General features: G+C 42.9%; 1 long non-coding RNA gene across 1 annotated transcript; it reads right to left on the bottom strand.

Moving 5' to 3' along the window:
* Positions 1–2,939: 2,939 nt before the first annotated feature.
* LOC308474748 lies at positions 2,940–7,399 on the bottom strand. Its single transcript, XR_013984921.1, has 4 exons — positions 7,324–7,399; positions 6,206–6,286; positions 5,037–5,166; positions 2,940–3,050 (listed from the first exon to the last, which is right to left on the bottom strand). It is a non-coding gene; the product is annotated as an uncharacterized lncRNA (long non-coding RNA).
* Between the last annotated feature and the right edge of the window lie 7,609 nt (positions 7,400–15,008).

Here is a 15,008-nt window from a genome sequence, read left to right as displayed (position 1 = left end):
GCCCTACAGGAGCATAAGCCGCTGTTTTTGAAGATTGAAGTTGGAGTGGGCCAGGGGGAGTCTGGAGCTGAGGAGGCTTTTAACTTTGGAGAGACTTCGAAATATGCTCGTAAATATTTTGTGGATTATATTGATGACTGTGGGGAGTGGGACTGTGGGGAATGGGCTGATTTGATGAAGGGAGACGGAGATAACTTTGGGTTGGAACCCCCCAGAGACCTACTCCTCAACGAGAAAGGAAAGAAATTAAGAAAGAGACCAACAAAAGACAAGGAAAAGTGCAAGTATAAACAAGAAGAAGAAGATCTGCAGAAGGGACATGGAAGAGACTTAAGGGCCTCGGACATAAGACTTCCAGGTTGATGGACTAGATGGAATGGACAGTAAGGACTGACACGACCCGAGACCAGGAAGAAGAGACGTTGGATGAAGATTGGAAGAAAATTTATAAAGAAAATTTTTTATTTAGGGAATTAGCCTAAAATTAATGAATATTAGGGAAAATGTTGGAATGAAACTATATGACTCTAGCAGAAATGATATCAGGGGTTATGTATAACTGAGTATTAAGTTTCAAGCTTTAAGGTATTTTATGGTAAGATAAGGTTAAATAAATTAAGGTAATTTGAATAACAGAATATGGGGAAAGATGGAAAGGATCTGTTGAGTTAATTAATAGGTTAAATTGTTAAGATAAATTATTTAATAAAAATTGAGAAAGATGGAAAGAATTTGCTGAAATAACTAACTAAACTAGAATACAAAAAGGGAGGTGCGAGGAGGTCAACGAAACAAGCAAATGGAAGTTATATGGGATTTGTGCCTCCCCCCCCCTTTTTCATATATATTTTTTATTGTATTGTTGTATTGGTTTTTATGTTTTGCGTTTTTTCTTCTTTTTATGTATTGTAGTGTTGTTGTTTTTTTCCCCTGTAATTCTGAAATTATTAATAAATATTATTTAAAAACAAAAAACAGATGGGCCGTGTATAAATAATGTTGTTGTTGTTGTTAAAATAACTAAAAAATGCATTATATTAGTGGGGTTCACTTTGAGCAGGACAGTGCAAATTGCCTGGGAAAATGTGTACATTATGGGGGGGGACATGAATAATTATTAAATAAAAAAATTTCAGAATGATGTGGAAATATGGAGAACCAAACTTAAGATTGGAAAAATGAGAAACTGAGACTAACCAGAAGCGACAGATTCACCCACCGCTATTACCATAGCAATATTCATCTGCTGAAAAGGCTCCTGGCATCAAAAAAGGAAACAATTTTTAGTGATCTCTCCAGCCCTCCAGAGCAAGATTTATCCTATATCCAAGTAAAAACACAAATACAATGTACCAAAAAGTGCACATGGCAATGACTTCCATACAAATCCCTAGTACCCTAGTATCCACATAAGAAAGTTAATTCCCAGGAAACCATTTGGGACAAGGTGAAGCATAACTGCAAGCAGTGCATTCTCTAGGGCAGGGTTTCACAAATTGGGTCTCCCATCATCATCATTAGGGTTGACATATTTCAAGAGGTAAAAAGTTGTTGAGTTATTTGGGGGTGATCACCTGAGAAGTTCTTAATCTTTTTTTGGGGGGGGTGAAATCAGAGCTGCCGGCACACACACACAAAAACAACAATTAATAAAACTGAAAACTTCTATTCTTCTATTATTTATACTTTAGACCAGACACTTTTCAAGAGTATTTATTGCCAAAATGTAAATGTGACCATTCGCAATCCTTGGTTTGACCCTTGTTAGAATTTCTGCTTGCCCTACCTTAAGTACATCCCAACTGGATGGGTCAAGAAAAGCTAGTGAGCAATTTTACTAAAAGAATTACAGTGGTACCTTGAGTTAAGTACTTACCGTATTTTTTGCTCTATAAGACGCACCAGACGATAAGATGCGCCTAGTTTTTGGAGGAGGAAAACAAGAAAAAAAATATTCTGAATCCCAGAAGCCAGAACAGCAAGAGGGATCTGGCTTCTGGAATAGCCTCTTGCTTTTCTGCCGCACAGCCTGCATTCGCTCCATAAGACGCACACACATTTCCCCTTACTTTTTAGGAGGGGGAAAGTGTGTCTTATAGAGCAAAATATACGGTAATTCGTTCTGGAGGTCCATTCTTAACCTGAAACTGTTCTTAACCTGAAACACCACTTTAGCTAATGGGGCCTCCTGCTGCTGCCGCGCCACCAGAACATGATTTCTGTTCTCATCCTGAAGCAAAGTTCTTAACCCGAGGTACTATTTCTGGGTTAGCAGAGTCTGTAACCTGAAGTGAATGTAAGCTGAGGTACCACTGTACAGCAATATATCACATAAGACATAAACTTTTTCCCCCCTTTTGCAGCCAGTCTTTGGTGAAAATATATTAGTACATGTCAGGTTCACAGTAAAATTTAGAACAATAGTTAACTTGTGTATTCCCACAACATGTGTTTATTTGTGTCCTCTGAGGTAGACTTCTAATAGGCTAAATGACATGAGGCTGTCTAAACTGCTATCCAAGGAGCTCTGAGGAGCCCTGAGTTCATTATGCTAAAGCAGTGCCTTGTAGAATTTTTCTAAAAACTTAAATTAAGCTGTTAAGTTTTTTAAAAAAAAATCACATGGAACAAAACCCAGACCTCTTCAGTGCTCTGCAGACAACATATATTGGGGATATTGGGTAAAAAGTAACTGCTCTTAACCCACTGCAATTTTCACTGCATGACAGCTCCCCTGTGACCAGGAAGAATGAGAGCCTAAGGTAGCTTCCTAAGTCCAGAAGCAATTTACAACCCAAGTAAAAATAAAACGATTCCAATAAAGATGCAAGAGGGACTAAGACAAGCTTCCTTCACCCAGACATTTAGACACACACAAATTGCACAGCAGCTTTATTTAGAGAATGCATTCCTTCAGCATTGATTTCTCCATCTTCTCTCACCGCCAACATTTGCTCAGAGGCCAGAGTGCTTAAGCAGATCTTAAACATTTCAAGCAAGAGATATGATCCACGGCAAGTTATCATTCAGGAGGCTACTTGGTTGTTTTCCTACAAAGACAAGAGAGACTGTGAGAGTTCACTGTTTTGGGAAAACAATTCTGTTACCATCAACCCAAGGCTTACTGTGCTGAGGCATCCCCACATGGAAGGTGACTGAGAGGATATTAAGAGCATGGATTCCAGGAGATAATCAAATGTTTATAAGTACTGTCTTTCCACTGAAATTACTTGTCCAGGTTACAAGTACACGATTCCTCCAGGATTAAACAGTTTGGGCATGGAGAGATTACTACAGCGTAACATATCTTCATCATTTGTTTATTCCTACCCCCTTATAAAAGTGTTCATGCATGCAGCATGAAAAAGGCAACCCAAATTTTCAAGACAATAGTGCACCTCCGCTATAAGGAAAGGTTCCAACATTAGGGGCTTTTTAGTTTAGAGAAAATACAACTAAGGGGTTTGGAATAAAAGTAGATGGAGAAACATCTACTTCCTCCTAATACTGGAACTCAGGTCCATCCAATGAAATTGAATGTTGGAAGGTTCAGAACAGCCAAAAGAAAAGAGCAACGTCTTCTATTTTCAAGGGGTCCAATCTGAGCATTGGGTAACATTGGCTTCAACCCTATAAAATCATAGTGGCCTTCCAGATGTGGTAACTTCCACCAATACATGGATCCAGCAGTCAGAACTGCTGCTCCATTATTGGACCTCTTATTTGGCATCCAAACAGTGTGTTGTTCTGCTCAGCATTTCTGAAAAGCCAACAGGCAGGGGGAACCTGAAATTGCTCAACATGTCCACTGCTGCCAGGAAGATCTCAACCACCTACTCAATGAAGCTGGTAGTACTTAATTTAAAATCCTTAGTGTCATTTCTCCTGACTAGTCAATTTCCTTCCCTCCCTGTCTCCCACCAATATCTGCAAACCAGAGGCGCCAGCTTGCGAGGGCAATTGAGAGGAACAACGTCACACACATGACATCAAATGACATCCTGATGTCCAGGGCATGATGTCAGGATGTTGGGAGGAGCAAGGGGCAGAGATATATCCAGCAGCAGTGCAGCTTCAATGACCCGTGGCTCCTCCTCCACGTCCTCCTGGTGCTGCCATCATAAGGAGGCTGCTTCAACCCTCCTGCCCCTCCATGGCAGGACGAGGTGGAGAGAAGGAGCCGGCCATGGGGCCACACCACACTGGGCTTTGAGCTTCACCTCCACACTCATGGGACATTGGGGGGGCAGCCGCTACCCCAAAAATATTAAGGGGACCAAAAAAGATTCGGCCGCCCCTACTGCGAAATATTGCTCAGATCAGAAATGAAGAGGTGGTCTTCCAATGTGAGCCAGTGTGGTGTAGTGGTTAAGAGCGGTAGACTTGTAATCTGGTGAACCGGGTTCGCGTCTCCGCTCCTCCACATGCAGCTGCTGGGTGACCTTGGGCCAGTCACACTTCTTTGAAGTCTCTCAGCCCCACTCACCTCACAGAGTGTTTGTTGTGGGGGAGGAAGGGAAAGGAGAATGTTAGCCGCTTTGAGACTCCTTTGGGTAGTGATAAAGCGGGATATCAAATCCAAACTTCTTCTTCTTCTTCTTCTTCTTCTTCTTCTTCTTCTTCTTCTTCTTCTTCCCAATACTTTCAGTTGGTTTTAACCACTCCATCATAAATGTTTCATAGGTGGCAGCCAAGATCATCCTCAGTCACACACAAATCGCCAGATTTTGGGAGGTGGGGAACTAAGATCATAAGAAGATCCTGCTGAATCAGGCCAGTGACCCATCTAGACTCTTACAGCAGCCAACCAGATGCCTGTGGGAAACCCACAAGTGGGATTCAAATACAATTGCACTCTCCCTTCCTGCGGTTGCGCAGGAATGCAGCTTGCACAAAATGCAAAACCTCTAAATTTTGCAGGGAAGGGTCAGTTCAGATCACAAATAAGCACACACCCCTCCCCCACCCCAATCCCGCATTTTTAAATGCATTGACTGCCAATATGCTCCTGTTGTCTCTTGGGCGTTCGAGCTTACTTGACGCAGCAAAAACGTTTGAAGTCGCACTTCCCAATCCGCTGCCAGGGGTCATGCGAACACGTGGCATGCCTGCATTTACCGTGGGCCTTTTTGCAATCCTTCGCCTTCCGAATGTCAGTACACAATCCTGTGCAAGCAAAGAAGAAAGAAAATGTCAGAGGGTTTTCAGCCCAGCTTTAAAGTCTTCTGTCAGGGTTGGGGGACCTTTCTCAGCCCAGTATTAATTATATTAATGTTTAATTGTTTTTGTAATGATTTGGTCTTCCCCTTATGCTTTTAACTGTTCTTATTTTATCTATGAGCAGCCTTGAGTCCCTGTCTGGGAGAAAGGAGGGGTATAAATAAATGTATTTGTAAGGTGAAAAAGGTAAAGGACCCCTGGACGGTTAAGTCCAGTCAAAGGCAACTATGGGGTTGCGACACTCATCTCGCTTTCAGGCCAAGGGAACTGGCATTTGTCTGCAGACAGCTTTCCGGGCCATGTGACCAGCATGGCTAAACCGCTTGTGGCACAATGAAACACCATGACAGAAGCAAGAGCACACGGAAATGCCGTTTACCTTCCCGCTGCAGCGGTACCTATTTATCTACTTGTGCTGATATGCTTTTGAACTCCTAGGTTGGCAGGAGTTGGGACAGAGCAACAGGAGCTCACTCCGTGGTGGGGAGTCGAAGCGCCAAACTTCCGATCAGCAAGCCCAAGAGGCTCAGTGGTTTAGACCACAGCGCCACCCGCGTCCCTAAATGTATTAGTACTACTAGTAGTATATAATATACATATTTTGCAAGTTATTTCCCTTGCTGTTATGCAGTTTTGCATTAGCATTACAATATCTTAATATATTTTTGCTAATATATTCATTTCTATGCATATTATTTGCTTGGAAATCTTCAAATTTCAAAAGAGAGATGTGTTTTGGTTCAAGCATTGATTCGGAAAGTGAGAATTGGGGAGCTCCACATTGCAATGTGGACCAAACTGAATTTCTCCTCCATCTCTATTAACGAACCCAGTGTTTCAGACAGAGGCCTTTCCTAGCCCTACCGGGAAATTCCGAGAGTGACTTAACAATCCAGGGGTTGGACTGCCTCCCACAAAGAGAAGTAACAGCACATTTCTGTAAAGATAAAAACTGGGGGGTGGGGTGGGAACGGGACCAGCATACCTGTAATTGTCAGGAGTACCAAAAAAATGAGGGTGCAGAAGAAAGGCCTCATAGCTGAAACTTATATTGTTTCTCAACACCCTTAGAAGAGAAATGGGGGAGACAAAAGAGAACAAGTGGAACAAAGTCTCCTTTTTTACACTCTTGTGCAATAAAACAAACTTTCTCTGAGCTTAATGGCTTTAATGCACCTTCCCACTTTAGATGGCCCTGCGTTTATTACCTCCCACTTCCAAATGTAGCTCCTCAAAAAAACAACCCTACATTTGTGGGTCCTTCTGTCCCATTCTGGTGGTCCTTTGGGTGGTTTGTGGCAGAAGGACATGTTATGGGGGCATAGATCGGGCCCTGCGGTGGGGCAGCACACAGCCTTAGCAGTTATTTAAAAAGGACGGGCATGCAAATTAAATTGTACAGTGACATTGTGGCTGGCATCCATCTGTCTTGAAAGACAATAGAGTGTGCCTCTGGGGGTTAATTCCAACCACCACTAATTAGCAGCACTAAAGTGGCCACCCCGATGGCCCATGACTGCAATCTCACCTTTAAGCTCCATTCATTTAAAAAAGCGAATAAAGTGGCCCATCTTACAGGGTTGTTTCAATAACCATTATTGCTGTTATGTACTGAGTTGAATAGGATCCAAAATGCAGCAGTCTGATTGGTCCTAGAACAATAGAACCCAGAATGCAGCAGTATGATTGGTCCGCAGGAGCCACCCAATCCAGCTCCAGGTGGAAGTGAATCCACAACCTGATTGGCCTACAGGAGAATCCCGGAATTAGCCAATCATGTGGAGCCCATTGTGTAAATAATGTATATAAAGCAGACATTATGGGGGAACTTCCATTCCTCCTCACCACTATGAGCTGAATAAAGAGCATGAAATCCACTCTCGACTCCGAGTATATTTCAATTCCCTTCACTAGAATAACGAATTGCAATGGCTGTTAGGAAATCAGTGTATCCCAGAACATTCCTGCGATGACCAGGGCATGTTGCAATCGCCATAACCTGATTATTTATGAGCCTCTCCTGGTAAAGTTAGTTTTGCTGTCCCCTCTGCTTGTAAGATTTTCCAATATGAGACAAGTTGAAACTATGAGGAACATTTTTACCTTTGTGGACTGCTGTTTCCATTGACTGCCTTTGTTCTCGGTCCAAGTTGCATTTGGACTGGACAAACAAGAAGACAAATCTGTTTCAGTACGTTCAGCCCATGGGCAATTAGCACAAAACACTGACTCCTCCTTAGAACAAAATGTCCAAGCCCTTCTGTGATTGGAGCCAGGATTCTCAGCATAGTCCCATCATAGCATCTGACGTGAAAAGAGACAAAGAGTTGAAATTTAGTAGCTAAGTTCCTCTGTGTGATTTTTTGTCGCCGAAGTACGCTACAGGATCTTGCCCTTGCTGGAGACCCACAGAGATGAAATAGATTGCTCGCGTCTTCTTCCCTTTGGCAAATGACTGTACTGTTGAAATGGCAATGAGATCGCACTGGCTTATTTATTCTGAATGTGATGCCAATAAAGGTTTGATGATGATGATTAGATGGGTAAATTAAGTAATGTAGAGTTGTTTCCGTGTGAAGAACAAAAAGGGAACAAAAAAGGAAGGGAGAAGTCTTGCCCAGGAGACCTTTCTTACCAAAAGAGTAAAAGATATTGTTGTACAGAAATGGTTTAATGATGGCTTGGTGGTAGGGACAAGGTCTTCAGGGAGATTCCATATAAAATTAGAATTCAGAGACAGAGATATAGAGCTCTAATAACAACATTGATAAAAGCAAATGGGAGTACCCTGAAGGCCTCTTCTTCACGTTTTTGGCGAGAAGATTCAAAATTGTGACAGACGCCCAAGCATACAAATTCTTAGAGAAAGAAGGCAAAGACTTACAGAGAGGTCAATCAGATAGGTATGGGAATAGCCCACTGGGGCAGCAAAAGTTGGCAACGGAGAAACTAAAGGAGGAATTTGAAAAAGCTGCAGTGGGCTCACCTATCCTACTAGATGACACTAATGGCTAATTTAAAGATCTTGAGCTGGAATGTGAATGGATAAACTAAAAAACCAAGAGGAACAGAGTACAGCATGTGATTGAAAAACAGAATTTAGATATAATTTGTCTTCAAGAAACCCATATAGCAAAAAAACACCAAAGAGTTCCTAGAAATAAGAAATTAAGTTTAGAATTTATCTCATCCAATGATACAAAAAAGAGAGGAATTGTATTCTATATCAGACCAGCACTTGAGCCCAAACTGATTAATATAATATACATAATATACAACTTTCAGATTGGGAAGGGTTATGGAAAACTGATTTGAAATTCTAAGCATGCTGTATGCTGAAAGAAAATTATATGAAAATGATGTTCCATTGGTATTTGACTCCTATTAAGTTAGCAAAAATGTATAAAACAAGGACTTCCGGGTGAGCGCCATCAGCGAATGGCGGAGTTCCTCCGACCGGAGGAACTGGCTCCGTGGAAACTGGGTCTTCCCGCCGCGGTGAAGGCGGGGACCCGCTAGAAATCCCAGGTGGAGGAAGCCTGGGAACGTGGGGTTCGGCAGGGCACCCTACTCACGGGGAACCCCTTTTTGGGATTTCGGAGTGAAGTGGGGTGAGCAGCGCGGTGCTGCAAACTGACTGCTACTTTCACGGAGTGAAGCCGCATAGCCATCGCCGGAGAGCGCTGACTTTTTCCTGTGGACAACTGGATTTAAAACAAGTACCCGTGAGTAGAAACGGAAAATTGGATCAAGAAATATCTTAATTTGACATCGAAGCGGGAAGGTTCAAAACAGGAAGTCAGCCTTCCGCTTTTTGTATATAGACTAAAGCAAAAACCTTGTAAGCTAAAGCCTGGAAAGTCGTTAAAAAAAGCCTAAATTTCCTTCATTTATAACTACTGAAACCCCCGTGGAAGCAGGAGAAAGGGGGGGGGACTTTGTGTAACACCTGCAGGAGAGGGAGTGAAGAAAGATAAGTTTCCACCGTCTCTAACCTGGGAACGGGGTGTCAGAGACAGAAATTGTTGGAGAGGTTCATTGACTGTGAATGGAATACTTTGACAGATAGCTGAAGAAGAGAAATAAACTGATTCCAATGTTGCCTTTTGCATTCTAAAGAAACAAAATATCTGAAAAATGAAAGTAATTTTCCTTTGTTGGACTTGCCTTAAAAAGATGGATACAACTAGAAATTGTCTCCTCTAGAGGGAGCCTGCTAAATTGTTGCTGCAGTCTACTTGGGGATTCCACAGCTGTGAGATTAAGATCGTGGGATTAGTCCTTTTGACCTTTACTAAATATGAGCTGGAAGGAAGTTTTGGTGCTTGCTTTATGCAAGACAAGTGCTTTGTTGGAACAGATGCATGAGAAGATGGATTTGATGAATGAGAAAATGGATTTGATGACTGTTGTGGCCAATAACTGTGAACAAATAGTGAATAGTGATACAGAAACCATCCAGGATCCAACTCAGGAACCTATATTGATTGGGCAAGTGCAGAAGATAATGGAGGAGGCTGCGGTTGCACCTCAAATAATACAAATGGAGAGGCCCAAGGCCCTACAGGAGCATAAGCCGCTGTTTTTGAAGATTGAAGTTGGAGTGGGCCAGGGGGAGTCTGGAGCTGAGGAGGCTTTTAACTTTGGAGAGACTTCGAAATATGCTTGTAAATATTTTTTGGATTATATTGATGACTGTGGGGAGTGGGACTGTGGGGAATGGGCTGATTTGATGAAGGGAGACAGAGATAACATTGGGTTGGAACCCCCCAGAGACCTACTCCTCAATGAGAAAGGAAAGAAATTAAGAAAAAGACCAACAAAAGACAAGGAAAAGTGCAAGTATAAACAAGAAGAAGAAGATCTGCAGAAGGGACATGGAAGAGACTTAAGGGCCTCGGACATAAGACTTCCAGGTTGATGGACTAGATGGAATGGACAGTAAGGACTGACACGACCCGAGACCAGGAAGAAAAGACATTGGATGAAGATTGGAAGAAAATTTATAAAGAAATTTTTTTATTTAGGGAATTAGCCTAAAATTAATGAATATTAGGGAAAATGTTGGAATGAAACTATATGACTCTAGCAGAAATGATATCAGGGGTTATGTGTAACTGAGTATTAAGTTTCAAGCTTTAAGGTATTTTATGGTAAGATAAGGTTAAATAAATTAAGGTAATTTGAATAACAGAATATGGGGAAAGATGGAAAGGATCTGTTGAGTTAATTAATAGGTTAAATTGTTAAGATAAATTATTTAATAAAAATTGAGAAAGATGGAAAGAATTTGCTGAAAGAACTAACTAAACTAGAATACAAAAAGGGAGGTGTGAGGAGGTCAACGAAACAAGCAAATGGAAGTTAAAGATATGTAATATGGGATTTGTGTCTTTTTTCCCTTTTTTGTTTTCTTTTTTGCTGTATTGTTGTATTGGTTTTTATGTTTTGTGGGTTTTTTTTCTTTTTATGTATTGCAGTGTTTTTTATTTTTTGTTTTTTTTCCCTGTAATTCTGAAATTATTAATAAATATTATTTTTTTAAAAATGTATAAAACAAGTACAAATATCTGCTGGAAATGTAAAGAAAAAGAAGGCACCTTCTACTATATGTGGTGGATGTGTAAGGTGATAAAAGCGTTCTGGAAAATGATATATAATGAATTGGGGGGGGGGGGAATGTTTAAAATAACGTAAAACAAAACAAAACCAGAAGCTTTTTTACTAGGAATTGTAGGTAAAGGTAAAGGTACCCCTGACCAACAGGTCCAGTCGTGACCAACTCTAGGGTTGCGCACTCATCTCGCTTAAGAGGCCGGGAGCCGGCGCTTGTCCGCAGACAGCTTCCGGGTCACGTGGCCAGCGTGACTAAGCTGCTTCTGGCGAACCAGCGCAGCACACGGAAACGCCGTTTACCTTCCCGCTGGAGGGCGGTCCCTATTTATCTACTTGCACTTTGGGGTGCTTTCGAACTGCTAGGTTGGCAGGAGCAGGGACTGAGCAACGGGAGCTCCCCCTGTCGTGGGGATTCGAACCGCCGACCTTACGATCAGCAAGTCCTAGGCACTGTGGTTTTACCCACAGCGCCACCTGCGTCCAGGAATTGTAGGCACCAATATTCAAAAGGAGCATGAAATGCTTTTTATGTAGGCGACAACAGCCACACTGATGTTACCAGCCCAGAGATGGAAAGAAGACACTAAGCTGTTGAATTATGCCAAAATAGCAAAATTGACCGGAAAGCTCAGGAACCCAGAAGACCAAAACTTCAATAAAAATAGGAAAAAATTACAATTTATTTGGAAGACCACTGTAAGTAGATGAAAACATTAGCAGGGTTGCAATAACACTTGCAATGTAGCAAGTATTATGCACAAAATGGAGAGACCTAAAATATGGATTATGAAATAATACGCAGTTGGAAAGGTTGACAATAGGATCCATAGAGGGGAAGGTGGGAAGTGATTCAGAGAAACCTCCAAATATGGATATGTATTTTGTATTGTTATAATTCTATATTTGTAAAACCAAATAAACATTATTTCATGGATTGCAAGATTAGAACAATGGACCATGCTGAATCACTGTGGGAATATGACTTTCAGAAGGGCAGGAAAGTGCTTCATAAGGAGAGAAACCATTGGCCCATCTGGTTCAGTATTGTCTACACTGGATGGCAGCAGCTCTCCCGGGTTTCAGGCAGGGAACATTCCCAGCCCTACATGAAAATATAGATTGACAAGTATATATATTGAGATGATCTGGTTGGCATAGTGTACTTGGACTTCCAAAAAACTTTCAGCAAGGTATCTCATCACAGACTCTGAGTAAGGTTAGCAGTCATGGAATAAGAGGAGAGGGCCTTCTGTGCATCATAAACTGGTTCGGCAGCAGGAAGCATAGACTAGGAACAAACAGATAATTCTATCAATAGACAGGTGTAGAAAATGGAGTCCTTCAAGGATCAGTATTGGGGCCTGTGCTTTTAAACTTGTTCATAAATCATCTTGCGTTAGGAGTGAACAGTAAGGTAGCCAAGATTGTTGGTAATAAATTGTTGTTGTTGTTGTTATTTACTGAGTTTATTTACCACCCTATACCCAGAGTTTCAGGGCAGTTCACAGAAAAGATCACAACATATATAATTAGAATATAAACAACAACCCAATAACACCCCTCCAGAAAACCAACCATATTTTAAAAGGGTACAGGATGTCAAACACATCAACCAAAGGCCTGGTTAAAAAGGAACATTTTTGCCTGGTGCCTAAAGGTGCGTGATGAATGTGCCAGACGAACTTCCCTGGGGAGAACATGCCACAGATGGGGAGCCACTGCAGAGAAGGCCCTGTTCTCGCGTTGCCACCATTTGGACCTCTCAAGGAGGAGGCACACGAAGGAGAGCCTCAGAAGGTGATCTCAGGGTCTGGGTTGGTTCTGGGTATTGTGATCCTGAGCCGATTAAGGTTTATAGATCAAAACCAGCACTTTGAATTGGGCCCGGAAACTCATTGGTAGCCAGTGCAGTCAGACCAGGATAGTTGTAATATGCTCACACCGTCTTGTTCCAGTGAGCAACCTGGCCACTGAATTCTGCACCAGCTGAAGTTTCCAAACCGTCTTCAGAGGCAGCTCTACGTATAACGCAAAAAGAGATTGTGAAGAGCTGCAAAAGGAGCTCTGCATACTGAGCGAATGGGGAGTAAAATGGCACATGCAATTCAAGGAGGACAAGTTATGCTGGCCTTAAAAAAAATATTAATTTCGCATATTAATTTCGCTTGGGGATGTCAACCCGGTGTGCAGCAGCTGTGAAAAAGGAAAATTCCATGCTAGATATCATTTGGAAGGAATGGAAAATAAAAAAAACTGTCAATGTCACAATGTCATTTTGGGAGAGTTCAGAGGAGCCTGGACAGACAGGTAATTTCCTTTTTCTTCCTGCTCTAAGGTGGTGCATCTTCTAATGAGGCCTAAACACACATATCCAGTTTGCTCTTCCAGCTGAACTGGGCTGATTTATTACACTTACATTTTAACCAGTGTTTTGCAAGTTTTGAAATGTTAAATTAAGAGAAGTATTTTCTCCCTTTACGATGGTCTGTTATCATCTTCAGCCGAAGATAAAGATTTCATTGCATTCCTTATATATGGAAAAAATTAACTCACCAAGGAAAACCCCACGTGAGCAGAATGTTTTACATTCATTGCCTCCTGCTCGTTTGCTTTGCAGATGGATCAGAGATTTGCTCTGTGAGTGACCTCATCTTTTTGCCCCCCCCCCCCCGAAAGGAAAGCAACTTCATTTCTGAAACAAATTGCGGCTATTGTTCATAACCAGCTGGTAACAATGCAGAAATAAAAACCACAATGTAAATGGCGGGTTAATTGAAATGCTACATTGGCAGGTGTAAACAAAATACTCAGATAAAATGCAGAGTCTTTGGGGACATAAAAATAGGGGGGGGGGGGATTTGAACATAAGAAAAGTCATGTTGGTGTTATGTACTGAGTTGAATAGGATCCAAACTGTAGCAGTCTGATTGGTCCTAGAACAATAGGATCCAAAAGGCAGCAGTCTGATTGGTCCTAGAACAATAGTATTCAGAATGCAGCAGTCTGATTGGTCCTAGAACAATGCAGCAGTATGATTGGTTGGCAGGAACCACCCAATCCTGCTCCAGATAGAAGTGAATCCACAACCTGATTGGCTTACAGTAGAATTCCAGAATTAGCCAATCATGTGCAGCCCATTGTGTAAATAATGTATATAAAGCAGATACTGTGAGGGGACATTTATTCATTCCTCCTCACCACTATGAGCTGAATAAAGAGCATGAAATCACTTTGCGACTCTGAGTATATTTCACTGGCGACGAAGGTGGGATCCCGCTGAGCTGACTGCCACACACAGCACCGCAGCACCGCCAACTGCCGCACCGCTGCCTCGCACCGTGTATCCAGGCTTCAGCTCCGGGGCACAAGGAACTCAGAATGGCAGCCAACAGCAGCTTCTCGCCATTCAACCCAGCATCTGGAGACTGGGAAGCGTACGCCTCCCGTTTCACCTTCCTCCTAGAAGCCAAAGGGGTCACCGACGAAGAAGACGCCAAGAAGAGGGCGATATTCTTCAGCGTCTGCGGAGAGGAGACGTTTGAAATCGCCCGGGCTCTCCTTGCGCCTGAAGACGTCGCTACTGTTCCATACAAAACAATAATGGAACAGCTGAAGGGGCACTTTTCGCCGCAGCCCTCAGTGGTGGCTCGTCGAAATGCCTTCTACGCAAAGCGGCAAGCCCCTGGGGAAACCATAACTGGGTTTGTGACCTCTCTCCGCCAAGCCGCCCGGTTCTGCAACTTCTCAGAGCTGGAGAACATGCTTCGTGACCGCCTCGTCGGTGGCCTGAAGGATGAGAAGCTGCAACGACGCCTCTACGCTAAGAAGGACCTAACGTTCCAGGTCGCTCTGGAGGAGGCCCTGGCAACAGAAGCTGCCGAGAGGTCGACCCAAGAGGCACGGCCGAGCCTGCCATCCCAACCGAGGGTCCACCATGAAGACCTCACCGACGACTCAGGATCCGACAGGGAGGAGGTGCACCGAGTACAGCAGCGCACTCAAGCAGCGCACAGACCACAGCTGCCTCGACGAGAAGGAGGGAACTGCGCAAGCTGCGGGGAGAGTCACGAGAGGAGGACCTGCCGTTTCCGCAACGCAGAGTGCAGGCAGTGCAGAAAATCGGGACACATCGCCCGGGTGTGTCGGGCTCGGCCCACCCGACACCAGGCATC

The sequence above is a fragment of the Podarcis pityusensis genome (genome assembly GCF_964106645.2).
Source record: "Podarcis pityusensis genome assembly, chromosome: 3".
In the NCBI taxonomy this organism is placed as follows: domain Eukaryota; kingdom Metazoa; phylum Chordata; class Lepidosauria; order Squamata; family Lacertidae; genus Podarcis; species Podarcis pityusensis.
This window is presented reverse-complemented; position numbering and strand designations above follow the sequence as displayed.